We start from the raw sequence: 26753 nt of genomic DNA on the forward strand, positions 1-26753 counted from the left end.
ACTTATAAATCCATATGATGTTACCAATAATTAAATTATACTACTTAAAAATTCATCCTGGTGTCTTCAACAATCTTCCCAGAAACTGGCACAAAAGAAAAAACAAAAAGAGAAAATAAGATACAATGAAAGAAAGGAAAAGAATCGCAGGAATAGATTCTGCAACGGAATTGAATTTTCCTCCTAAAATTGGTTTGTTCTACATGACAACCCCTCACCCTTCTAAAAATCACACATCTTCCTTTACACTGTGTTCATATTCAAAACAACATTAAACCCATATCCATAAGTCAGTACGACAGACTAACAACAGGGAAGGTTTCCTCGGAACTGTTTCAGTGTATTGGGTAAATACATATTCGGTACACATTCTAATTTTGAAAGACACGTTATTTACTTACTAGACTGTAACAGTTCTACTAAATGGTTACAGACTACGAGGTAAATATGTATTATGGAATGCATGCATACTAATTCTGAAACCATGGATCATTTACCCAGCACACTGTAACATTCTGGTCTGCTGTGGACAGCCCCTACCCCCATGAATCATTTCCCTAGCGGACAACAGGGAACCTTTCCAGTCATTTGCTTGGGCGTGAAGCATATTCTTTTTAAGGAGGAAAGCCTTCCAGACTAGTATCCAATTTCTTTCTGTTAGAAATATCAAAGTTCATAGACTGCAAATTAAAACAGCACTAATGAAAAACAGCTGCACATAGCAACCATTAGCTAGATAATTCAACTTAAACCTCCGGTTGGAGGGCACGTTTGAAGTCATCTTTAAGTGGATGGATACAAGTTGAAATTTGCACATTGACTATCTACAGCACATGCCTCTGAGGGATGAATGCCAACTAGCATCATCTTGATGTGGCCTGCATTCATTTTATCCTTTCACATTGAATATTTATTGGACAGCAACATGCCAAGCACTAGGCTTGATCTTGGAGATTCAATGAAGAGCAAGACAGATAGTACTCCAGCGCTCTTAGAGCCTACAGTCTATGGGAGAGACAGACATCAACCATATAATCGCACAAGGAAGTACATAGCTATAAACTGCATTAAGCGCCATCAAAATCAATTTTCAATGCAGAAGTTCAAATTATTCATTTGAAATGTAAGTCGAAGACCCTATTTTAGTTGAGTAAACTCCAAAGGCCCTCAATGCCTACAAGTCGTATGTGGCTTGCACCTCTTCCTCACCTTGCTTCTTCCCTCAACTCATTCCCTGCTATTTTCTGCTCCACTCCCTCTGGCCCTTCTATTGTCCCTTGAACAGAGGACTACTCTCAAGGCTTACATCTTTTGCTTTGACTATTTTCACTGCCTGGAATGTTCTTCTTCCAAATTCCAGGCAGCTGGCTCTGTGCCAAAAGGTGACCTTCACAGTGAGGTCCACCCTGGCCCCCTCCTCTTCATTTAAAATTGCTATGGATTCTTCCACCCCTGCTCTCCTGCCCTCCTCATCCTTTTCTGTCTCGGTTTTCTTTTTTTCCACAGCACTGCTCATGTTCTAACACAATTTGCTCAGGTATCATGCATACTTTTCACTGTTTTTCTCCCCAACTAGAATATTGACTTCATGAGGTCTTGACTCCCCCCCCCCCCAATACATGGCAAACAAATTGATTACCATGCATGGGGAGAATAACAGAGTGATGATTACACCATCATACAATGTGATACAGATGGTTATATATCCTCCTTCTTAGGGGAAAGAGAGATGGGAAAGCATGGATCATTTTAGCATAGGTTGTAAGTGATTTTTATGGGAACTCAATGGGCTTGAAGAGCAATGGCCTGTGACAAAAGTCTGTTCATGTGTGTTGGACGACATCAGTCTTTCTTCCTGCAATATGGGTTCAATTAATGATAACTCAGGGAAGGAACCAGAGGTTCTTGTTTTCTTCTTTGGTGGGTCGAGACTTCAGGCAGATAAAGGAGCTTCAGGGAACAACTTCAGTTTGTCATCTTTACACCAACAAGTTGCAAATGCAGGAAGAGCGCCTGGCACGTAGTAGGTGTTCAATATATGGATATAGAGAGATACAGACATATAGACACACACAGATTAATAGAGGGATACATATACACACAGATATATACGTATGTGCCTATTTGTGTGGGCGGGTGTATATTCACATATATGTGTGTATACGTGTATATGTGTGTGTATATATACATATATATACACACCCACATGTCCTGTTTTCCAGTGTCCTTCCAACATGACTCAAGTCATACAGTTCAAAAAGCTTCCCATTTCCTGAACATAAAATTCATGTTTTCTCAAAAAATGCAAAGTTCAGGATAAACTCTTCTCCTCTGTCTAAAAGAGAAGATGGCACTGAGATGATCTCAGCAGTGATACCAGCAGCTGTGTGTGGATCTGTATCTATATATGTATATATACATGTGTGTACATATATACACACATATACACACATACATATACATGTTCTTCGTACACGTGAGAGAAACAGACTGACAGAATGAATAAACCCCTGTTTGGGTGTTTTGTTTAATTAACCACTTTTGGTTATAAGGCACAACTTATCTAGACACTGACATGACACTGACATGTGTGTGTGTGTATACATAAATATATATATAATATACATAATTATAAATACATAGTAAATATACTATTTATAGTAAATATAAATATAATACTATATTTTTATATATTTATATATTATAATTATATATACTAAATATATATTATATATATACACACATACACAGTCATATATATACCCATACAGTTTCTCACACACACACACACACATATATATGTATATATAAACTGGAGGAAAAGTACAAGGAACTATGAGACCAAATATGGACATATTCTCATCTTAGGGAGCTGGAGTTGCATTAGGGGTGGGAATTCCAGGAAAGACTTTCCTGGGGGAAGTGGCATTCTTGAGCTGAGATTGAAAGGAGAAGTAAAAGCTAACTCTGCAAAGGTTGTGGTGAGGCAGGAGGGGCCCATTCCAGACAGAGGGAGCAGAATGCTCACAACATCCCATCAGGAGGAGCTGGGTATGTTTGAGGGAGTAAAAGACAGTCAGCATGGCTGCAAGGCAAGAGCTAATGGGCTGGAGGATTTAAGACACGGGATGGGGAAAGCACGTTCATCATCTTAATTGAAACATACTCTTCACCTGTGTGAGAGTGGGACGGACTGAGGGAATGACTAAGCACCTGTTCGGGTGTTTTGTTCTGTTTAATTAGCCATCTTTGGTTATAAGGCACAATTTCTCTAGACATTGACTTGACAGCTGCCGTGTCCCCAGGACAAAAGCCAAAAGCCCCATGTGTCAATTTGTAGGGAAAACTTTTGAAAGTCATGACAAAGTTCTGTATCAGGCGGCTGATTCTCCAATGCCCTTCCAACATGACAGGTGACTCAAGTCATACAGCTCAAAAAGCTTCCCATTTCCTGTCAGGAAATCCATGTTTTCCAAAAAAAAAATAAAAAATAAAAATAAAAAAATGCATAGTTCAGGATAAACTCTTCTCCTCTTTCTAAAAGAGAAGATGGCACTGAGCTGATCTCAGCAGGGGTGCCAGCGGCAGCGGCAGTAGCAGCGGCTGTGGCAGCAACACGCTCTGTAAGACCTCTTTCTTATTCTCGATTTGCAAAATGCTTTCTCTGATTGCCTCTGACAATGGGAGGTGGGGATGAGCCACATAAAGTCATTTCACCCATCACTAACCCAACACACCTGCACATTACCCTCCAGCTCTATCACACTCCTCCCAGGCTTCTGGGCAACAGACAGTTTTTGGAAGACTTATAAAGTACTGATCTGGAGTACCTAATAACTTAATATCAATTTAAGTGACTAATATTTAGAACCTTAAAAAAAGAGCCTAATTTATGAAAAATATAGCTCCACTTTCCTAGAAAATGTTTCACAGTGACAGCAACGTTTCCCACGAGCAAAAATGAGGTTGTTGCAACAAAGAATTTAATTAAGATGAGTTGGGCAATGCCATATGCAGTACATAGCTGAAGAAGCATCGGTGAAGTACTTAACACACCAAAGGGGAGAATACACAATATTAAAATGACCAAGAAATTAGCCTACAAATCTATTTAGCTCTACATCTGTCCTGCACCACCAGATAAAACATTGCCTTGAAATGGAACCATCTGAGATTTTTCACAGCAAATCAATTTATACCGAGGAAGAAAAATACTTATGCAACTTCTGGGCTGCAGTTTGCAATGAGATACTTGGTGGAAAGGAGCATTTTCCCCTTCTCCATTTCATCAGAGATAGAATGGGAATTAATCAGCGATACCTAACTACCCTTTCAACAGGGCTTCGGCAACACCCACAGAAACACTTCATTTCTTTCAACATTTCTGAACAACAGACAGCCGCCAACTTTTAGTAATTCCACATATTACTGCAGACGGTGAAAAAGGACGTTAAATCACAAGACGGATGACAATGTAATAAATTAGAGAAATCGTGGCTGTTACTGTGAAATCTTTCTGTCCCAGTCTGGTTCACATCTCCATTTCTTGATGTAACACGATTTGAGTATAATGACTGGCAATTATTTTCAAAGCATTCATAAGTTTTTTCCCCCACTGTGAAAGCAAGATTCTGCTTTATATCCTCTTTTTAATCTTAGTTCACGAGTGTCATGAATCAACCACAAAAGAAGGGCACGGTGATTCCAAAATGTCTGTTTTGCCAGATTGTTCTTTCCCACTTTTTCATATTATATAAAATTGTATATTATTATATAATTATTATATATTTATAGGAATTATTATAATTATATTATAATTACATAATTATGTATTATTATATAATTATATACAATTATATATTAATTATATTATTATATAATATTAATATATATTAAATTATGTAATCTTAATATATATTATTATATATTAGGCCAAAAGCCCCATGTGTCAATTTGTATGGAAAACTTTTGAAAGTCATGACAAAGTTCTACATCAGGTGGCTGATTCTCCAATGCCCTTCCAACATGACAGGTGACTCAAGTCATACAGTTCAAAAAGTTTCCCATTTCCTGTCAGGAAATCCATGTTTTCTAAAAAATATATATATATATATATATATATAATATATAATAATATACAATTATATAATAATACATTATATAATTATAATATATATTAGATTATAAAATACATATATTATATAACATATATTAAAAATATTTAATACATGGCTCAGCAATGGACAACAAAAACATCAGCTCTGTGATCATCCAGTTAAGTGAAATCCCCTCTACTCCTCCTCAGAAGACAGTCACCAGTCTTGCCATGGTAGCAAAGAAGGATCAAAATATAACACTTGCATTCACATGAGCCCTTTCGGGTCTAAGTCATAAGAAATTTACTATTAATTTATTTTCTGCCACTTTTTCTTTTAAATGCAAGTTTCTAGGGAAGATCACCACAATGCATTTCATTCTCTATATCATGTCGTTATAAGAAAACAATTTGGCCATGGCACTGTGGCATCATCTCAATACATGCCATCCTATCTCACACTATATATTAATCTAAAATGCAATCGGGAAAACGACAAGAATGTCTCCTAATGGAACACCCAGTGAATGGCTGATGTGCCTTTCATTGTCTGTGGACCTTATTGCGCCGTGGACTTCCTGGGAACAAATGAGACCTCAGAGGCGACATGTTTTCATTTTATCACATTTATTTAAGATGACTGAGGACAGTACCCAATATTTATTCACCACATTCAACATTTGCCATCATCAGAATAAAAGCAGAGCCGGCACAGTTTGAACAACATCTGGTAATTCCAAAGAGATAGTGTCACTTGAAGAACAAATGAACCTTTAGTTAATAAAATCTCCCCCTGACTGACAAAGATGGCTTTTCGTACACATGCAGGATCCGTGATAAGTAGATAGAGAGACGGTGATAAAGACACCCAATTCCTACAGCGGGAAGTCAATGCCGCCCACGTTTAAATAAAGACAGGGTTTATTACTTTTACGAATCATGATAAATTAAATGTCCTGAGTTCTGGAGGGATAAAAGATTTAAATTATAATTCTGAAGGCTACGGGAGTTTCGCTAGTCTCAAAATGTCCTCATGCCTCAAAGTAAGACTAATATTACAAAGGACAAAAAAAATGTAGTTGGTTCCAATAAAGAACCCCTTTCATCCAATAATGCCAGATTAGAGTCGATCATCCTATATTCCGAATGCCTATGATCCCCATCCCTTATGCAGCCAATATTTAATGATAATTGACTAATAACCAGACACTGTGCTAGTCACGTGCATTTAATAGTGAGAAAATGTCTAGAATAGGCAAGTCTGTCTAAATGTCAATGCAACTACACACAAGTGTCTAAACAGAGACAAACACACAATGGATGGAATGGTATCCTTTAATACATGAAGAACTAGACTTCTGACTACTCTATGGTCAAAAGTCGTATTTCATCAAGCTTTTTCAATACCATACCACTGGAATTGATGGGTTTTATAACTACTGATCACGCCCCATGGATAAGATTTGGGTGAAAGGAAATTAATCAAAGAGAAGGCCTTTATATACTTGGATCTCAGCTAATACGGAATGCAGGGAACATTCTCTGGTCTAGGACTCCTGATTTTAAAAGAGTATTTATGACAGAAATGCAGACACTACTGGACATAAAAAGTATGAGGCATAGGAATGGAGGCACCCACTTATCCTCCTTCCCTGTGCTTCCATGTGCAAGAATTTTTCTAGCATAATATTCTGGGCCTCTGCCCAGCTTCTCATTCCACCATGCGTAAGAAGGAATGGTTTATCAAATTGGTTACTTTGGGAAAAGAACCTGGATGTACTCAGGCTAGTCACTTACCCTATGTCAAATTCTCCAGCTGGCAGAAAAAGTGTACTCTGGGCTGCTTTCTCAGCCACAGCACTCATGAGTGAGAGAGAGAGCAAGACAGCAAGACAGTGAGAGACAGAGAGAGAGAGAGAGAGACTGTGTGTCTATGCATGTCTGCACGTGTGTGTGTGTCTGCATGTGTGTCTGTGTGTGTCTGTGTGTATTGGAGGCCAGGGGATGGACTGAAGGTTTCCACACTTTCAGTGACCGATGGGCAAGTCTGCACAAATCAGGAGAGTACAAGGAAGCCCATGTGGCCATACCTTTAAAGTTGGGTTTATTTAATAAGTGGAAACCTTTTTGTTTTCTTGTTTAGAAAAACAGTTTTATTGAGATAGAGTTCATAAACCATAAAATTCACCACTTCAGGGTACACAATTCAGTAGCTTTTAGTATATTCACACAGTGGTGCCATTATCACCACAATTTAATTTTAGAACATTTTTTATTACCCCGGGAGGAAAGCCTTGTGCACATTTGCAGTCCACGCTCCATCTCTAGGCAATGACTAATCTACTTCGCATCTCTATAGACTTGCCTATTCCCAACACGTCACGGGGATGGGATTAGAACCTTAAAAACATTAGGCTAAATGAAAGAAGATTGTTTATTTCCTTTTCCCTTCCTGCCCAGCTTCTTTCTCAGTTGGTTCTTACTCAGTCGGGAAATAAAGGGATGCTATTTCTTAAACCTCTAGAGTTACCACATATCTAAGATGGTTTCTTGTGCCCCATTTTGCCAATTCCTAATTACTTCTTTAACACTTTGCTATTTGCATTTTGCACAGATATTAAACTGTTAAGATTAGCACTTATTTTATCCATTCATATATCCATTCATACTTTCAAAACATATTTATTCATCCCTAATCTGTCTGCCAGACCCTGGGGTTTCCAAAATGAATAAACCCTGGTACCTGCCCTCTGGAACTCACACTTAGTTTGTTGGGAATGATGTAGGTACAAAGTTGTGCAAAATCTATAAAACTGACTCCCGGGAAGGTAAGTCCAAGGACTCTTGTCAATTCATGATGAGATTTGGCACCATCCATGGGTTGCTGTCTCCATGAAATTCCTTCTACCCTTTAGGAAACTGTCCCTCCCTGGTTCACCCACCACCTCTCCTATCACTTTTTTCTGTCCTTCTCTCCTCCATTCTTCTAACCATTCATAGAAGTGGCCCCTTCCTTAAAACAAATCCTCTTTTCTTCCTTTTCCATCATCCTGTCCTCGGAGACATCGTCCATTCCCACCACATCTACTCTCACCTCCATGTCAACCTGTGAGTAGCACAAAGGTGAGGAAGATGTGGTTAGATAGACTTAGTGACAACTGGATGTTGGATGGTAGGTTTGAGGTGCATATACTTGTTTGGATTGGTGTAGGTGGCATCAATTTCCACCAAGTATTTCCATGTTTCCCTTGACAATGATCGATTAGCTAACTTATCTCAAAAAGAGCATTCTCCATTCTATCCATCCTTGATAAACGTTCCCTAAGTAGTCCTATACACTCCACACATTATCCACAGCATTTGCTGCCTACGTCTGCACTTCACAATCTTTATTTCAACCCAAAAGCTGCTGTCTGCTCTAAATCGGAGGCGACTTCATGGAAACTCTGGATTTATAGTGATGACCCTTCTTGCCTGTTCACATCTCAAATCCATAGAGTGAGAAGAGCCGCAGAAATATTCATTCAGACAGATGAAATCCTCCCTGTTGAACAGAACTGACTTCCATGGCCAGTGGGCACATCCTGTTACCTAGGGACGCTTCCATGGGATTACACACTGAGACTCTGACTGTAACAGGAAGTTGCTGCCACTGAAGGATCAAAACAAATAATAGGCCGGGCGCGGTGGCTCAAGCCTGTAATCCCAGCACTTTGGGAGGCCGAGGCGGGCGGATCACAAGGTCAGGAGATCGAGACCATCCTGTCCAACACGGTGAAACCCCGTCTCTACTAAAAATACAAAAAACTAGCCGGGCGAGATGGTGGGCGCCTGTAGTCCCAGCTACTCGGGAGGCTGAGGCAGGAGAATGGCGGGAACCCGGGAGGCGGAGCTTGCAGTGAGCCGAGATCCGGCCGCTGCACTCCAGCCTGGGTGACAGAGCAAGACTCCGTCTCAAAAAAAAATAAATAAATAAATAAAAAATAATAATAATAATAATAAAACCAGCCCTCAGATAACTTGCAGGGGTAGCTGATGCTTTTTAATTTTTTAAATTTTTAATTAGAAAAGACTGTAACATAGATACCAGGAATATGTAATCTAATAATATACTATACATTTTGTTATATTATGTATAACACAAAACAGAATATACTACCAGACATACTCTATACTATTTATAATATATATCTTACACATAATACATTGACACAGACTACATATAATTGTATGTGTGTATATATATGTGTGTGTGTGTGTGTGTGTATTTTCTATATACGTTTTGGTATAAATGTACACATGTGCATGTGTATATCACATAATTACACATTTCTGCAACAAAGGGAATATAACAATTTTGTGTCTGTTTCCCTTTTCCAAAGATGCCAAAATTCAGAAGGTAAAAGAATGATGAATCAAACCACAAAATTCCTCAAGCATTCTTGTTCATCATTGTCATCGATGCACACAACACTGGGATAATGGATAACATTTATTCAGCAATTACCATACACCAGGCAAACATCTGAATACTTCGTAGGTAGTATTTCCTTCAATCTTCACCACAAATCCAGGAACTGGGCATTATTATTCCATTTTGCAGATTACATTACTAAGTTTCAGAGAACTATAGAGACTAGGCCAAGTTCTCACAGCAATTCCACCCAGAGTCTGTCAGACCCCAAAACTGGGCTCTGATTCACCGGTCTGATTGGTTTCCTGATATTAGTTATTCTCTTTCCTTTTAAAGAAAAAGGGCTGCCCTACTTCAAACACTTTCATTATTACTGTATTCACTGGTCTAATTCAACTTAAAGGAGGACTTTCAAAGGTATGGATATTTACAAGATGTGTTCTAACTTTTTAAAATGTGGGCATAGCTTAGCCACACACAACAACATTACTGTCCCAGCAAGAAGCAGTAGGTCATGAAGTGACTGCTTAAGCATAACCTGTTACCAAGCAAAGGTGGGAGGCATGGAAATTCATCCTTTCCTCTCTTGCTGAACTGATAGATGTTCTGAATTGACTGGTAATGGCATATGACTGGAAGATGAGAGGCAAATCCTTCTGAAATCCAAATGACTCGCAGAAATTTAAAGAGTAGATTGGATCCTGAAGGACACTGAGCTGAAGGCTTTTCCAACTCTGAAATGACCAAGGCACTGAGCGAGAAGAACCATCTTGGCAGAATGTGAGATGTGATTGTCATGATAATCACAGTAGCTTTGATGTCCTGCTTGGAAAAGGACCATCTCAGCTGTCCACAACTGCCGCCTTATTATCAATCATCAAAAATGGATACATTATTCATTTTAGCTCTAATCTATTAATAGTCTTATCTGTAGCTATATTAGCTACACGTTCCCAGGCAAGCTTTTACAGAATTCCATATTTTAAGTGTTCTTAACATCAAGTACCTCCTCTTCAGATCCATTATGTCATAATTTACATTTTAAATGTTATCATTTGATGAATGTATGTGCTACCAGCCTGCAGGTTTCATGAGCCAATAGCTATATGTAATAGCTGTCATTTGCTAAATGGTTACTTATGTTAGACAGTGTAAAATCATTAGATCCTTTAGTCTTCACAATAGCTCTGTGAAGTAGCTCTTTATTCCCATTATACAGGCAGGAAAATTGAGGCACAGAGTTGTTAAATAACTACTCTGAGATCCCACTGGTAGTAAGAGGCAGCCCCTGACTGGACCATCCAGTAGCAAAGCTCCAACCATGAGGGCAGCAGTCATCTATGTATTTACTCATTACGTGTGTCCAACACATAGCAGATGCTACATAATATTTGCTGAATTAATAAGAAGCTGCTTATCCTGAGTTGGGCTAGATCTATATAGACACACAGGGAAGCCCCTTGCTTTGTATTATTCTCGGGGAGTTGAGCTCTGTAACCCAAAACTCAGCCATTATCACATAAAATGGGTCCAGGTGTGGCAAAATTCCTAGGGCCCCCAAGAGAAACAAAATCCATATCCTCCTCCGCAGTCAGCTGACTGTTCTTTGCTCCTCCAAACTATCAATAGCCACACTCATATTCCCATAAGTGAACACAGCCACACCCAACTGATAACTTGAGTTGCCCGAGTACTCACACCCTCCTTTAGTCTTGTCTAGGAAGAACTCACCAGAATTAAATATCTATAGTGCCAGGCATTGTTCTAATGAATGTGAAGTACTGAAGCAAGAATCACAAAACAGTACTCTGTTTCTCAAGAAATACATGAATTCTCAGAAACTAAAACTGAAGTAGGTACATTCTAAGTATTTTAAGAAGAATGACAATTTCAATGGGGATGCAGAAGAAAAAACTGATTTTGGCTCATGCTGGAAAAAGCTCATGAAGAAGCAAAGAATTAGAAGTATACCAGGAAGGCTGGGCACAGTGGTTCATGCCTGTAATCCCAGCACTTTGGGAGGCCAAGACAGGTGAATCACTTGAGGTCAGGAATTCAAGGCCAGCTTGGTCAACATGGTGAAACCCCATCTCTACTGAAAATACAAAAATTAGCCAGGCATGGTGGCAGGCGCCTATAATCTCAGCACTTTTGGAGGCCTAGGTGGGGAGATTGCTTGAGGCCACAAATTGGAGACCAGCCTGGCCAACATGGTGAAGCCTTGTCTCTACTGAAAATATAAAAATCAGCTGGGCCTGGTGGCACACACCTGCAGACCCAGTTATTTGGGAAGCTGAGGCAAGAGAATTGTTGAGCCTGGGAGACAGAGGTTGCAGTGAGCTGAGATCACGCCACTGCACTCCAGCGTGTGCTTGTGCTTCCTTCTGTTTTCGGATCAACCTAAAATCTTTTACTTTGGAGAACCACCCTTGCCCCATTCTACATCTGCCTATTTCATTTAGTTAGAGCTGTATTCCCCTCATTCTGACCTTACTCTGTGGGTCATGAGGCTTGAGATCAGCCACTCAGAAAACTCCAGCCCTATCATCTACAGACTTGCTCAGAAGTAGGCACAGGACTCAAATTAGCCAATCAGAACCTTCTCTAGAATTTTCCGCAGTATCTTCAAGAGGATGCTTTCTTCCTCCCTCCTCTCCTCCTCCTTCTCCTTCCTCCCCTCCTCCTCTTCCCTCCTCCCTTTTTTTTGGAGAAACAGTCTTGCTCTGTTGCCAAGGCTGGAGTGCAGTGGCATGATCTCAGCTCACTGCAACCTCCAACTCCCAGGTTCAAGTGAATCTCCTGCTTCAGCCTCTTGAGCACCTGGGATTACAGGTGCCGCCACCATGTTCAGCTAATTTTTGTACTTTTAGTAGAGATGGGATTTTTGCCGTGTTGGCCAGGCTGGTCTCAAACTCCTGACCTCAAGTGATCTGCCCACCTAGGCCTCCCAAAGTGCTAGGATTATAGGCGCGAACCACTGCACCCAGCCGAGGATGCTAAGTTCTCAGAGACTATGTGTGGAAGAAACCTGCCAATACCTGGTACCAAAAGAGGAAGCAGATCTGAGAGAATCAGAGTTCTTGTGACATCGTGAAGTCTTTTGCCTCAGCCGCGCCTGAAGTCTACCCTTTGTGCTTCCCAATTCTATAATCTAATTCTCTTTTTCCTTAAGCTTATTTGAAACTTTATTCATGCTTCATTTGTATCTTTCTCATACCTGTGACTCCCTGGAGAGCTTACTTGAAACTCAAAAAAATTTCTTTTTTCACTTGGAACCGAAGGAATTCTGAAGAAATCAATGTGTAAACATCCTTGTAACTTTGTACATTCTAATTCTATGCTGGTTGCGGCTTCCCTTCTCATAACAAAACCTAGAAAGCCCGAAGAGACACTACATACCCCCCAACAATTTGATATTGAGATCCCCGCCTTTGGAATTCTCATTTCTATTCTTTTAAGCATCACACTGTTTTCTAAACTGCCAAAATGATTCAAATGATCTCGGACACCATAGCTTGCTTGACAGTTGCTGACATCTAGCCAAACAAAACAAAAGTTTACAAGACTGATGGAGATTATAAATAAAGGATTGCAATATCCAAGACTCACAATATTCAAGGCATGTCAGTAAAATGACACATTCAGCTGGATTAAATGTAACCCAGCCTTCACTATGTGAAATATGTATATCCTTTAAAGAATTGAAGTTAATAGTAGGTCCTGCAATTCTTACCACAATGAACAGTGTGAGCTTGTCAATAAGAAAATAGATAATAAGGGCTATGATGAAAGGACTTTCAGTGTACATGCCTTGTCATAGGTCTTCTCTACGTTTCCCAGCTAAGGGTCTGTCATAGCCTCGCTTGCAGTCTGGGGTTTAATCAGCATCCTAACTGTGAGAAATGCTGGGAATTAAATACCATTCCTTTCCAGAGTTCAAAGAAGTCACATTTGAAGGCTGAGGTTTAGATGCAAATACGAAAGAGATTTTGAGGGAAAAAAAATCACACATGGCCAGGAAGCACCCCTGATCTAAACGAAATGTATCCCAGAGTAGATTTCCTCTGATCTCTGCTTTAGAAAGATCAGCTATCACGTTTGAAACCTCGAAAAACGATCACATTTACTATGTTTCTAGAAGTTTGTAAGTCATGACTGTTTCTTCCTTTTCCCCTCCCTCAGGAGAGAGAGAGAAAAAAGGTGTTATTTTGCCTGCCTTGCAGGAAGATTTCATGAATATCTCAATAACAACAACAAAAAAAGAAAAAAATAACCACAATTTGTCTGTTCTGTTATCAGCAATTAAAGATACTTTATCTAGTTACTATGGAAGATGGCACCATTCGACAATCATCTCTGACAAACTGATCATTATCAGTAATTTATTACCAGTTTCTTAGTTAATTATCCTCAGGAAGGAGAGCAAAAATCATTTGTATAGAAAATAAGTAGTCATTAACAACAGTGGAATTTGTTGGGAATGTGATTATAAATCACCAGCCGGGACTGGTAATGATTCCTAGGAAGAAAGAGGAGGAAGAAAAAACAGACACTATATCCAACTTTAGGGAACTATTCTGGGGAAAGAGCATTTTATAATAAACTTTTTTCCCCACCAATTAAAATGAAGAATGTCTTGCCTCTTAGTAAAACAGTGCCAGACACTTTATTCTCAATGCAGTAGAGTTGGGCAGGGGAAGAACACATTTCTGCTTCAGCAGGCAGAGCTAGTAATAACACACACGCTCAGGCACTTTAAAATTCTGCCTCTCCTAGCTAAGCTCACTTTGAGCCAAGAAAAAGGGCCCCACTTCACTCTTTGAAAGTTAATTGAATCTATGGACCACGCTTTGACTTAAAGGTTTGAAAACTGTCTGGTCCACAAACCAAGCGTGGACTTAGGAGGCATGATCTGTATTTGAACTTGTCATTGCCAATTGCAAGCTCAGAATCTTTGGGCCTATTATGGAGCCTGTGATCCCATTTGTGAAAATGGAATAGGATATGTATCTGCTAGGGGTTAAGCCATGTCCCCTCAAAAAGACAGACAAACCCTCAACCTCAGGTACCTGGTAATGTGACCTTGTTCGCAAACAGAATCTACAGAAAGGAATCAAATTAAGATAAGGTCAGTAGGGTGGACCTGTCCTTATAAGAAGGAGAAATGTGGACACAAAGACAGACATAGAAACAAGATGATGTGAAAACACCCAGGGAGAATGCCACATGACAACGGAAGCAGACAGAGGTGCTATGGAGCTGCCAATCACAATATGCCAGAGATTGCTATCACACCTGGAGTCAAAAGAAGCAAGGCAGAATTCCCCTAAAGGTTTCAGAGGGAGCATGACTCAGCTGACACCTTGACTTTGGGCTCCTTGGCCCAGAATGGTGAGGCAATAAATTTCTGTCATTTTTAGCCACCCAGTTTGTGATACTAACTAATACACTATCTTACAAGGTCTTTGTGCAGATTAGGCAAGGAAGGGCTTAGAATGTACTTGGGAGAAAGTCTGACAGGTGATATGAGTGACATGAAAATGCTTGCTCAAGAGCTTCATAAGTGATGACCCTACCTAGACAAACAATACGTTTTTAGACCAAGCTTGTCCAACCCATGGCCCACAGGTCACGTGTGACCCAGGATGCCTTTGAATATAGCTTAACACAAATTCATAAGCTTTCTTAAAACATTATAATATTTTTCTGTGATTTCTTAAATAGTTCATCAGCTACTGTTAGTGTTCATGTACTTTATGTAGAGTCCAAGACAATTCTTCTTCCAACGTGGCCCAGAGAAGCCAAAAGATTGGATATCCCTGTTTTAGACAACAGTACACAGAGAGTGTCTACCATGTGCAATACTCAAGTTGAGAGAGCTTTAGGCTTGGCATCAGACACTTGGGATTCAGACCCTATTCTTCCATTTCCAAGTTTTCACCATAGTCGGCTTTAGACTACTCTTCTATAGCTTTGAGGCCGTCCAGTATATGCCTTCCTCACAAAGCTGCCACGAGCCTGAAGTTGGAAAATGCACATTATATAAGCTCTTTGTAGTCTGAAGCAGCTTTTATTCAGCAATGCCACTAAGATGGGTTCTGGGGACACCATGGTGAGTAACTTAACAAGCACCATGCCAATGAATCTGCAATTAGTCCAGTGAGATCTTTGGGGTGGCAAGCAGTTATTGGAGGGGTTGGGAATCGCCTTTCTGCAGAATCTAAACTGAGATGTGACACATGAATGGGCCTTGCCAAGTGACCATGACCCGAGGCACCCTCTGGCAGAAGGAGAGGTACACGTCTCCAAGGCTGGAACAGAAATGACATGGAGGACAGTGTGTTGAAAGCCCTAGGAATAATGACCTGGAGAGAAAGAGAGAGAGAGGGGGGTGGGAGAGAAAGGCAAGAGGCCAGATGAAACGGGGATTACAGGCCAAGTTATCCATTTTTATTTTACATTTGGGTTTTTATTCAAGGCTGGGGGGGCGGGAAAGATGGGGAAAGGTAACCTGATTTGAATATTAAAAGGATCAACCTATCACAAAAAGATTGGATCTGAAGGCAAGGAAAAGAGGGAGACCAGTTAGGAGGCTTGCAGTCCAGACGCAGGTAGTTTCGATTAAAGTGGCAACAATGGCGCTAGGGAAAAAGTGTGCAGATTTTTAGACATCGTTTGGAGGAAAGCCATTATTATTACTTTTATCTCTTCATTTAATTCAACTCAATCCTATTGGAATGCCTTCTGTCACTTCCCTGACAGATGGTCAGCCTATAAAAAAAAGATTCATTAGTTTAAACTGAATAACCTATGCTTAATCACCCTTTCCCTCATCCTCTATATGAAAATAAACACTTAACTAATAATCATAAAAAGCAGACATGTGCAAACAATGGTCCTGGGCAAAGGTAACGGATGCCAAGTTGGATCAAGCCCCATCATAATATCGTTGGTAGTGGGTGCCCTTCGCTGACTAATCTATGTGCTCAGCATCATTTAATTTTCACAATATCTTTGAGAGAGGAGTATTATCTCCATGTGACAAAGACAGAAACTGAGGTTTGAAAAGACAGACTTATACAGAGACCCACAGTTAGCATGGGGTGGATACGCAGTAAGTAAAACTGAAGGTATGATCCTCAAATCCATCAAATCTCTTATATGGTCCTATGAAGTTCATGAAAAGAGCATTTGAATCAATAAGATCGAATGCTAAGAGAAAACAATATGAAGAGTTGCGTATACTCAATCACGAAGAGCTCAGAGTTGAATTCGCATGAACCATTTCCTATGAGGTCCTATGAAACAGTAAATTACAGTGCCTCCCGGAACATCCGTTCTCCTAAGCTGGACAGCAAAGCCAAGAACTAATTTAGGTACAAATGTTTGCCAGGTGTTCCTTAGATTGGAAGAGGGGAAAAGCGGCTTTTCCACCATTGGTGACACTTCTGCTATGGTCTAGATATGCTTGATTTGAATCCATTCAAGTTCTGAGGTGGATTTCTTGCAACCACACCTGTGGCGGTCCAGAAGTACCTCTTTGTACCTCTTTCTCTGCCAAGTGTGGTCCAAGTACCACAAAATGAATGCCTGTTCAACAGGGCCTGTTGTCCCGGGAATGAGCACCATGGAAGTTACTGGCTTGAATCTACTGGTGCTGGGGATGCAAAGACGGGTAAGATATTCTCCCATCTCAAGCAGCTCATGGGCCAGATGGCACACAAGAGAGACACCCAGCAGAGCACCTCAGGTACTTTTTAATATTTGGCAAACAAAAGAAACCAGAGACAAGGTGCTTTCAACATCTCTCCTCTTTATACCTTTCTTAGATTTAAAAGTAAAATGCCCTTATAATTTTTATCCTCCAAATGCCAAGATGGCCTTTCTATCTTGTGTTATCCTTCCTGGGTTCTTCTTCTTTTCTTCTTCTTCTTTTGTTTTCATGCAGGTGTATCTGGAAAGATGCAGCTTCTTCCCCCAGGGTAGACTCTGTGGTGACACTTCAGAAAACTCGTCTTACAAAGGTTTAGAAAGAGATTCTAACCCTCTAAGACGCTTCTTTGTGAACCTCAGGGAAAGATTTTCACATAATCCTGTAGGTTCTCCTCTCTCCTCCCCTACCAAGGTGCCTCTTTCCAGCCAGGCAAAAATCATCCAGGATGGGAGGGCATCTAAGTGGAAAACAAAACAAGAACAACAGCAAAAAAAAAAAAAAACCCAAAGCAGTAGTAAGGCCTTCTTGGAGCCACAGTAAGGTATAAAAAGTGCAAAGTCCAAAATGCAGGAGGAAAGGTCTCAGAGAGAAAAGAAATGGGTTCCTAAGCTGAGCCACATGTCAGAGTCAAGAAAGAAAATGTCTTTGCAAGCAGGCTTGACCCAGGCCAACCCAATAAAGGTGCATAGAGTCTCAGGGGTCTCTGTCCTTCCATTGTGTCAAGTCACAAGCAGTAAAGAGTCTCAAGGAGGGGCAGCTGTTCCAATTCCCAGAGTTGCTGAGCTCACAGCTAAAGGTGGCATGAAGGAGACGCCGTCCGTCCTAAGAATGTTAAACATTAAGTCTAGCACGTCTTCTCCCCTCCTGAAGAATCCTGCCATGTTCAGCCTAAGGAATGGGGTACAAATGTGCCACATTTTGAGTGGAACTCTCGTCATCTGCTAAACGTGGAGCTTATTTCCATTTGAAATGAACAAAACGATTGATCAAAATTGGCTTGGATGTGATCACTGCCAAAGGATAGCGTGGCCCTGGGGAGGGAAAGTGAGAGAAGAGGAATGATAAAGAGCAGGGCATCCAGGAGCAGAGTGATGCCGCCCTGTGAAGACAGACACCCCTTCTAACTGTGACTCAGCACTGTGTGGTCCCCACTAATGTACCTAGAGGAAGTCAATGCCGGGCTGATGAAGTTTACAGTCTGACAAACGACGGTAACTGTGGCACCCAGGAAGGCAGAGCCAGCGTCTTAAGACTGTGGTCCCACATAGGGCAGTGGATCAAGCGATTATCCACCGAGACCCCCTGTCTTAGCTGCAGTCCTTGGGCACAGAGGAAAGCGCACACAGGATGAAACCCTCCATGACACCTGCACCCACCCCTGCATTTAGAATCCCCCACAATCCAGCCCTGTGTGAGGTGCTACTCAAGAAAGAGAAAAGAAATAGATAAGTATCTGCCCTCTGGTCAGGCATGGCTTATAGATCCCAAGATTATTTTTAAAATAGAGGTTGGCAGGGCAAAGTAGTACACACCTGTCATCCCAGCACTTTGAGAGGCAGACAAAGGAAGATCACTTGAGGCCAGGAGTTTGAGACCAGTCTGGGCAACAGAGCAATACTCTGTCTCTAAAGAAAAAGAAAATTATCTATGTGTGTTGGTGTGCATCTCTAGTCCCAGTTACTTGGGAGGCTGCGATGGGAGGTTTGAGGCTGCAGTGAGCTATGATCATTCTACTGCACTCCAGCAAGGGTGACAGAGTGAGACCGGATCTCTTTAATTAAAAAAAAAAGAAAAAAAGAAAAAAAAAATGAGGACATAAATCGATGTGAACACTAGCTGCTGCACAGAGCCTGATGCAAACTTCTTTTCGGGTTCATCTGTTCAGATGCTCAAGCTGAACCATTAAAGTTGTTAGTAAGTCTTTTTCACTCACCTCTTCCACTAAGTCTAGGGTCCAGTCCTCATCTTTATGTCCAGCATCCTTCTGCTATCATTAGCTCCTGCCCACAGCTACCATCTTAGCAGCTACCATCATCTCTTCTCTGACCTACGGCATTTGTCCAGAATTGATATTCTTGCTCTTCCCACAATTAAATTTCCACCTAGGTGTCACAGAGATTTTTAAAACATAAATCATATCCTATCCCTCCTCTATGTAAAACTCTACAGTGACTTTCCATTGCACTTAGAAAAAAATGTTTCATTCACTATGCCCTGTCTCAGGTACTACCACGTCACTCCGATGTGACACTGTTGTCTTTCTCGGCAGATCGCTGACTTACGTATTCACTCTCTGATCCCTACACTGTGACCAGCTCCATGTGAGCAGGGAACCGTCCAGGGTTGGTCACTGCCATAACCTCTGTTTAGAACAGTGTCTGGCATTGGGTAAGTGCTCCATAAATACTTGTTACATGAATGAATGAGCGCCAGAGCCCCCCATTTCTACAATTGGGAGGCTGAATATCTTGATGTCAAAGTTCCCTCCCAGGCTATTCCAGGAGAGACTGCAGTGTGTCTCCCTTCAGAGCCTAAGACAGGAGGACCTAGAGCCACTACCGTATGGACTGAAAGAGTTCTCATCTGTGTCCTACTATCAACTCAGCGTGAAAACTTTGGTTATTTTCCCTCTCTGAACCAGAGGTTTCTTTTACGTGGAAATATCTTAGAGCTTTTCCATCTCTAAAAGTAGCATTGTCCTAGGATCCCTCTTTATACAAGAACTTGATTCACTCATGCTTGCTCTTCGTGCTGCTTTGCAATGTGGAAATGTCCTGGGGGCTGTGGGCAGGAATTTCCTCTGATACCAGATAATCACAGACCTCAACTCCAAGAAGTCAGAGAAGCGACATTTTAATGGATTTATAATGGAGAAATATGATTCCATGGGTAGTTTCACTAGCAAAAAAAAAAAAAAAAAAAAAAAACTACAGCTAGGGTAAGATAAACTGGTCTTTTTAAAGAGTTATTTTAAATGAATAAGTAGATAATTAGATAAGCTAACAAAACTTAAAATCTGAATATGTTTAAAGAATGTTATAAGAATTTATCAACACAGACATCACAGATTTGGCATTCTTGAAATTTCTGGACAGAGAATGAGCTTCTTTTCTTTTTTTTTTTTTTTGAGATGGAGTCTCGCTCTGTTGCCAGGCTGGAATACAGTGGTGCAATCTTGGCTCACTGCAACCTCTGCCTCCCAGGTTCAAGCGATTCTCCTGCCTCAGCCTCCTGAGTAGCTGGAACTACAGGTGCACACCACCACACCCTGCTAATTTTTGTAGTTTTTGGCAGAGATGGGGTTTTACCATGTTGGCCAGGATAGTTTCAATCTCCTGACCTTGTGACCCGCCCACCTCAGCCTCCCAAAGTACTGGGATTACAGGCGTGAGCCACCACACCAGGCCTGAGTTGAGATTTTTTTTAAAGCCAGCCAGCCAGCCAGCTAGCTTATATCATCGCTATCTACGAATAAAGAACAATTGAGGGAGAATCGCACACATTTTAAGGCCAAAACCTACTTTTGAGAATGTGAAAGTAATGAAGAATCATTAACATAAAAATAGACCTCAGAGTCACAAATAGGATTCCCCAAGCCACATACAGAATCAGGTCACTATGCTAAAAAACATGGGTTCTGCAACTGACAGAGGGCAGCCTGCTTCTCTATTTCATCGAAGTCAAGTCACCTGAGGCCCTACCCAGGACAGAGACTGTTGAACTGCAGGGTTGCTGTATACACCTGAAAGTAACAAAGTTCCCTTTCTCTTAAGATATCGTTAATTTTTTCATTCTTAGGCTGGCTATCCATGGGGAAAACCATTTAAAATTACCCTGCCTTAGTGGAGAAAGTTTAAAAGTTCATGCAGAAGCAAAAAGACAGCTTGTAGGAAGGCAATGAGATAATTCTAAAGTGTGTGTGTGTGTGTGTGTGTGTGTATTTTAAAGAAGTATAGTGTGCAAATAGACCCAAACTATGTAATAGAGTAAAACCTAGGACAGCAGTAACCACGATAATGATACAATAACAGCCAGGGTTGATATGGAATGCTGCTGTGTGCCAGATGCTATGCTAAATGCTTTCCTGCATTATCTTATTTAACCATTAGCCATTTCTGTAAGTACTACTCCATGATTTATTTGGGAAAACAGAGGCACAGGGAAACTGAAGGACTTGCCCATGCTTATGCACACTACCAAGTGGCATAATTAGAGTTTAAACTTTTATCTGCCTCCATCATACTGCCCAATGATTCCAGCAGACGTTTCCCGCCAAGGAGAAGAACAGTCAGAGCATAGGCAATTTTTTTATTTTTTGTTTTTGGTACCAAATATCATCAACTGTTCTTTCTGCTGGGGTCAAAGGAGTCAGCCTTGTGGAGACAGCAATGGAGAGGGACTTTTATTCAAGTCATATAGGACATCCCACATGAGACAGTAAAAATAACACTGGAACGACATAGTACCTGGAGTAAAAACACCAACCAACCAACCAACCAACAACTCTTCCAGTTTCCAACCTGGCACCAGCGAACAACAGACAATGGTAAAATCACTGGAATAAGGCGATAATTCCTTGCATCTAAAATAGTAAGTTTGGCACCATTTTACATCGGCTACTGAGTGGATACAGGACAAAGAACCGCATATTAGCAAACAAGACAGGGGCCCTGGAAGAAGCCATGAAAAAAACCAACCAGGAGCTGGAAAATGGCAAATACACTCAGTCGTCAAAAGTGAGTGAGAATTCTGTGTTTACCTTGGTTTAACTCTCAAACCATTTTCCACAGCAGGCGTGCCATTTTGCATTCTTTTTTTTTTTTTTTCCTGTTTTTTGAGACGGAGTCTCACTCTGTCGCCCAGGCTGGAGTGCAGTGGCCGGATCTCAGCTCACTGCAAGCTCCACCTCCCGGGTTTACGCCATTCTCCTGCCTCAGCCTCCCAAGTAGATGGGCCTACAGGCACCCGCCACTTCGCCAGGCTAGTTTTTTTTTTTTTTTGTATTTTTTTAGTAGAGACAGGGTTTCATCGGGTTAGCCAGGATGGTCTCGATCTCCTGACTTCGTGATCCGCCCGTCTCGGCCTCCCAAAGTGCTGGTATTACAGGCTTGAGCCACCGCGCCCGGCCCATTTTGCATTCTTACCAGCAATATTTGAGAGTTTCAGTTTCTCCATGCCCTGGACAACATTTGTTACCTTCTGTTATTACTTGTCATCCTAGTGGGTGTGACATGACGTCTCCTTGTGGTTTTGATTTGCATTTTTCTGTTTTTTTGTTTTGGTTTTGTTGTTGTTGTTTTTTAGATAGGGTTTTGCTCTGTTGCCCAGGCTAGAGTGCAATGCCTCAATCACCACTCACTGCAGCCTCGGCCTTGCAGGCTGATGTGATCCTCCCACCTCAGCCCCCCACATAGCTGGGACAACAGATGTGTGCCACCACACTCAGCTAATTTATTTTTATTTTTTGTAGAGATGAGGTCTCCCTGTGTTGCTCAGGCTGACATAAAACTCTTATGTTCAAGGATTCTTTCTGCCTCGGCCTCCCAAAGTGCTGGGCCTACAGGTGTGAGCCACCACGCCTGGCCGGATTTGCATTTCTCTAATGACTAATGGTGCTGAGCATATTTCCACGTGGTTATTGGAGGTGATCATTGCACAGCATTGTGAATCTACTAATGTCCTTAAATTGCACACTTTACAATTCACATAATTTTATATTATATATTATGTGAATTTTACCTGAATACAAAGTTTGAAAGTATAAACAAAGATAGAATTAATCTGCAAGCCACTGTACAGTTCCCAGGATATCGTTTTTATTTAAAAAAAAAAAATCTTGCTCTTTAGATTACTTCTTCCATTCAGCTATAATTCCTGCAGATAATGATTTAACTCCATTTAAATATGTTTTTTTCCTATATATAAAGAAAATCACTCCTGGATATGTAAACGGTTTCCTGAATTTCAGTTACCAGTGAGCACTATTTGGTGTTCAGTTCAAACTACATTATTTTCTCTTGTCTGCTACAAAACCTTAAGGAATGGCCTTAGGTACTCAATTAATATTTGTGAGAGGTTTATAATGATGAAGATGTGAAAAGCTCCAGACATTACACTCCAGACAAATAAACTGCGTTTCAGGGCAACAGTCCATGAGCAGTACAGGCATTTCAACGTGGTCTCTGAAATCATACTGCCTGGGTTCAAATTCCACGGAGTGTCAGCGTTGCAACTTGATCACATCACTAAACATCTGTAAGCTTATAGCCCCTCACCTGTGTAATGGAGGCAAGCATTGTGCCCAGCTATACTGCTGTGAGTGTTCAATAATACAGGCGTGGCTCCATTTATGTTAGCTATTCTATATCTACCCAATTCACCCAAAATTGTAAGCTATTTCATTTCTCCTCTGGATACAATTCTATTGCAGAGGCATCCACATACATTTCTGTTAATACCCTATGACAGATTTCTGTTCATAGTGTGGTACACGAACCAGCATCAGGAACATCACCTGGAAGCTTGTTAGAAGTGCTGGATCTCAGGCTCCACCCAGACCTATGAAACAGAATATGCATTGTAGGAAGATTTCTGGAAAGATCCCTGTGCTCACTAAAAGCTTGAGAAGCACTGGTATGGAACACTGGAAGGAAAGTTCATTAGAGCATGTTTCCTATACCAGAGCTGAGAAGACCTATAGCTAATCTTCCTACAGGAGGCATGACTGTACATTTGGTTTCTTCCCCCAGAAAAGACAAGGGATATGGAAGAATCCCCCTCAGATTAGTAGAGTATTAGAAGAAACAAAAATTACTTTGTATACAAGTAATTTAGATATGTCATACCCTTTTCTCCAAAGTATTCTAAGATTCTGAAAATGTGACTGTTATTTAACTCCCACGAGTAAAATAAACCACAGGAACGCACCACTGAACTTGGCCATGACAGATCAATGTTAGTAACTTCTTAGATTGTTAATCTCTCTTTAAACTTTTAAAACTCTTTCCACTTGGGAGCCATCTTGACTTGTTGGGTCTAAGACACCTACTATAAAAATCTGAAGATATCATAGCAATCCAAGAGCCCTCACAAGCCATACTAGCTGAAGAAACACTGCTGTTTGCTGCCAACTATAATTAGACTTGTCACACTTCAAGAACAGAAGGAAAATTAGAAAGAAAAAAAACCTCCTGGGCCCCCCATCGTCCTTTTGTGACAGAGCTAATTTAAAATGCAGTACATCATCAAAGCCACATTACTCTGATGATATGGAATTTATGAGGGATGTCCCACATCATATTATGCATTAACTTGAAGTCAACAGGGGAGGACAATAGGGGACAGAAATTAGAATGTGCAAAACATTTGGAGTCAATTGAATCTACTCAATTGCATGCTGGTAAAAACATAAATTGCAAAGTGGTATCTATTTTTTTTTTCCTTCCTACAAGATTTGCTGGAGACAGTGAAAGTTTTGAAAGACTCTTAAGGATACTAGAGATTTATCTGAAGTCCAAGGAAGCAAGTACGTTTATAATTCAAGACTTTTGGGTTGCATGTATACAAGAGGTCGATTGTAGTCCTGTGATGACTGTGGTCTTGTGATGATTTGTGTAAATCACCTGGGTGTCAATGTTTACTAAGCATTGGTGATTACTACTCCTGTATCACCTCTGCTATGAATAAGATGTCCATTCCCAATGGCATGAAAAGCATGAATCACACATCTCCATTTTGTGGATAGCCTAGAGGTAGATACAGATGAAGTCATTGGATAGAAACTAAAGAGGCATCTTAGTGGGTCAAAGTTTAAGGTAAGTGTCATCTCTACAGGGAGACTGCAGGAAAAGGGAAGAAATTGAAAAATAAATACAAACTTAAAAATCTATATTGCCACTACTGAGGAAAAGAGAACGGAGAGGGAGAAACTGAGCTTGTGTAACATATAAAAATAGGCAGTGACTAATTAAATACACATATGTTGGTTGTGATAGCCCCAGAGAAAGAGGATTTGCTCGAAGGGCTGTGGCTTAAAGCCTCAAAAATGTCCATGGATCAGGATCCTGGTCTTTACAGGAAGCCTGGAGCAACAGTTGATGGATTGGATCATTCACTGAATCATTCAATCATTCACTGAATCATTTAAACATATGTCACAGCCATTTACATGTGCTAAAGATACATTGATGAATAAACCTGACATGTGAACAACCCTCATGGAGCTTATAGGGAATGGGAGTGAAAACACTGAGCTGATGGTTTTAGGATGTTGGGTGGTATGAAAGAAAAATGAATCCGTTTATGAAAGAAAACCCTTAGGGTTCTGATGTGGTTTAGGGTGGCAGGGCTTGTGAGACTTCCAGTGAGTCTCCGTCCATGACAATTATCCCACACTGACCTCATACCCAGAGGAGCTTCAAAGTCAATCTCTGTGTTCACTTTTTCCAGGGTGATCCCTTAATTTCTCCATCAGACTTAACATTAGACAGAGCTCTGGCTGGAAAGAAGGTGACCAACTCTCCCAGTTGGCTTAGAACAGAGGGTTCTCCCAGGACACGAGACTTTGAGTGCTCACACAGAAAAAGTCCCAGACAAACCAGGACACATTTTCCACTCTAACTGCAATTGTTCACTCCTGCCTTGTTCCCATGAAATTTCATCCCGACCACGGTCCCCACTTGATTTTTGCCGCAGGATGCGGAATCCAATGCTGTAGCAGACCCGTGTCATGAATGACCATCCTTCCTTCAGACACCCTTTGTATTTGCAGAAAGCTCATACCTCCTGCTACAGAAACCAAACAAGTTTTCTATATGTTGAATACACACATATGACCAGGCTTGACCATTAGGATATGCCTCATTGGACTTTTCATTTCCGTTCATGTGTAATTACATGAACTGCACAGATCTTAAGTGAAGACTTCTATGGTGTTATGCCAACACACATATATACATGAACCAGTACCCCAGTTAAACTGCAGAGAAATGCCACCTCCTTAGAAAATTCCTTTCTCCCTCTTTGCATTCTGTGCTCCTCCCCCAGAAAAAATGCAAAGGAAGCAAGTACTTTTATAATCCAATATTCTTTATTGCATTTATACAAAAGGTAGATTGTGGTCTTGTGATGATTTGTATAAATCATCTGGGTATCAATATTTACTAAACATTTGGTGATTAATACTCCCGTATCACCTCTGCTACGAACAGGATGTCCTTTCCCAATGGCATGAAAAGCATGATTCACACATCTCCGTTTTCTGGAGAGCCTAGAGATAAATATATATGAAGTCTCTGGGTAGAAACTAAAGAGGCATCTTAGTGGGTGAAAGACGATCACTATCCTGATTTCTATCCCCATAGGCCAATTTCTCCTGTTCGTCAGCTTCATAAAACCAGAACCATAAAGCATGTACTCTTTGGTGGATAACTTCTCTTGCTGAGTATGATGTTATACACACGCACGCGTGCGCGTGCACACACACACACACACACACACACACACACACACACTGATGTCCTTGTCAGAAA

Source organism: Rhinopithecus roxellana, chromosome 20 (assembly GCF_007565055.1).
Source record: "Rhinopithecus roxellana isolate Shanxi Qingling chromosome 20, ASM756505v1, whole genome shotgun sequence".
Classification (NCBI taxonomy): Eukaryota; Metazoa; Chordata; class Mammalia; order Primates; family Cercopithecidae; genus Rhinopithecus; species Rhinopithecus roxellana.